The sequence below is a fragment of the Erithacus rubecula genome, assembly GCF_903797595.1.
Source record: "Erithacus rubecula genome assembly, chromosome: 5".
NCBI classification, from domain to species: Eukaryota; Metazoa; Chordata; class Aves; order Passeriformes; family Muscicapidae; genus Erithacus; species Erithacus rubecula.
Window position 1 is genome coordinate 38,111,124 of NC_136687.1, and position 2,547 is coordinate 38,113,670.

Genomic DNA, 2,547 nt, shown 5'->3' on the forward strand with positions numbered 1-2,547 from the left:
CCATACTTCTTCAAAGAGGGATTTTTGGGTCTCTTAGTTTCAATCTTTTCATCTGTTATATTCAATTGCATCAGTTATGGTGGTTCTATTTTTCTCGTTAGGTTTGTTTCCTCTGAGCAACAATGGTGCATTAACAGGTATGGTGGCTGAGGCATTCTTCATCAACAGAAACAGATAATTTAATACTTATTTCAGTAATTCTACTTTGTTAGAATGATTTTAATACATGAATAATACCATATGTATATGGTTAACACACCATATATTTTAAAATGCATAAAACCCACAACCTTTCCAAGCCATTAATTTTCAGCATGGCCTTAGCTCAAAATGCACTTGTTCAAAATTTATTCCACAGAGCTGATTGTTACAGATGGTTGTAGTGGGCAGCAATAATGTATCTAGGATTTTTAAAGTGTCTTTCCACGATGACAAACATTAGCAAGCAGATTAATTTGTGGTTTAATTGTAAAAGGTTACCCAAATAGCATGGCCTTCAGAGCTGTCTTTCCATGTACAGCCTGCTACAGAACAATTATTTTGGCCAGCACACAAGAAGAACTGGAAGCATCCTCTCATCTGTTATGCTGGGACCAGCCTTTGGTGATCCTACAACCCTTGCTTAATTAATCCAATTCTGGCTTTAGACATCTATCTCTGTTTGGCACAACAAATACAGCTGTGCTGTGAATTTCACTGGAAGCAAACATAACTGTGCTATGCTCTCAGAAGGTTTTCGTGCTGAATATTTATTCTTTTGACTCATTTCATAGTTAATATGTGCAGGCACTTGCGACAGGTTGCTACTTGCTGACTGATTGGGACAATTAATTTTTGTGTTCCAGTTGAGCTACAATCCTGAAACACAGTTTGCTCATTCATTATGGGCTATTGCACAGAAATGGGGAAAAAAAAATCTCAATTGAAAACTGACCTTTCAATCAGAGATTGTCAGTCATCTGGCTGAGATTTTTAAATATTCAGGAGTCCTTCTATATGTTAATTGGGTAGCAATTCTGAGAAGCATATCCATTTCTTCAGGAGGAACAAAGCACTGAACACCATTCAGATTAGTGAATTTGGAGATCCAGTTTTGTTAACATACAGAGAATTCCAGACTGCTCTGCTTTTTTGATATTTTGCCATCTTCTAGAGAGCATTCTACTTCTGTTAAGGAAAAAAGAAGGGTAGTTGTTATCAGTGACTCAGTTCTGAGAGAAACAGAGGCTCCAATATATCAATTTGAACAAACCCATGCAGAAGACTGCTGCCTCCTTGTGATCCTGTTAAGAAATGTCACCAACAAATTCTCCAGCCTGGTGTGATTTATCACCCATTACTGTTTGTTCAGGTGAGCAGAGATGAAGTCACAATAAGAAGTTTGAGGACAATGAATAGAGACCTCAGGGTCTTGGTATGACTAGCTGGGACATCAGAAGCACAAGCAGTGTTGTCTGTCTTGCCAATTGCAGGCAATGAAGCAGGAAGAAACAGGAACATCATACAGATGAATACATGGCTCATAGCCTGCTGTTACCAACAGCATCTTTGGGTTGTTTGATTAGGGGTCAGTTTACATGGCACCAGGCCTGCTGATGACAGACTGGGTACTGCTGTCTCAAAGGGAGAAAAAGATCCTTGCGTAGGAATTAGCAGGTCCCACTGAGCATTTTAAGCTAGATTTAAAGGGAGAAGAGGATGAAACCAGGAGTGCTAGAGAAAAGCCTGAGGATTGCTCCTAAAGTGAGAATTAGGGCACGATCCCCCAAAAAGGTGGCACGATCAATGCCCAACTGAAGTACATCTACACCAATGCACACAGCATGAGCAACCAAGAGAAGGAGCCAGAAGTCACTGTGCGGACTTAGTGACATAGCTGCCATCACAGAAATGTAGTGGGATAACTTGCACAACTGAAGTGCTGCAATGGGTGGCTATAAGTTCTTCAGAAATTACAGGAAAGAAAAGCGTGGATGTAGACCTGTATGTCAGAGCGTGTTTTGATTGTCTGGATGATCACAGTGATGGTCACAAGAGGGCTGAGTACATATGGTAAGGATCAGGGGGAAGGTGAACCAGATAACCCGTTCTGGATGAAGAGACAGATAAAATTTTTTATAAGTGTCTGGGAGAAGTCTCACAGTTGCTAGCCCTTGTTCTCATGAGGCACTTCAACTTGCAACACAGCAGAGAGAAAGCGTTTCCAAGTCTAACAAGGTTCTTGGAGTGTGAGGAATATACATACCTTCCTGACACAGCTGGAGAGGGAGCCAACTAGGGAAGCTTCCCCACAGGACCTGCTGTTTGTGAACAGGGAAAGACTGGTGTGAAATGTGGTGGCTGGAGGAAGCCTTGGGCAGAGTGATCACAAAATGACCATTTTCAATTATTGAAGTAAGGAAAGGTGTCAGTAGATCATTGAGTTTTCAGAGGGCAGAGTTTGTCTTGTTAAGAAGACTGGTTGAGGGAGTCTGTTGGAGAGGCATTCCTGAAGGGCAAAGGAGTCCAGGAAGGCTGGACATTTTATTAAGGAAATATTACAAGTGT

At 41.1% G+C, this 2,547-nt stretch overlaps 1 long non-coding RNA gene across 1 annotated transcript; it reads right to left on the bottom strand.

The window, feature by feature from the left end:
• Positions 1-741: 741 nt before the first annotated feature.
• On the bottom strand, positions 742-1,307 carry LOC306802573. The gene is made up of 3 exons (XR_013774407.1): positions 1,253-1,307; positions 935-1,167; positions 742-858 (listed from the first exon to the last, which is right to left on the bottom strand). It is a non-coding gene; the product is annotated as an uncharacterized lncRNA (long non-coding RNA).
• Positions 1,308-2,547: the final 1,240 nt, after the last annotated feature.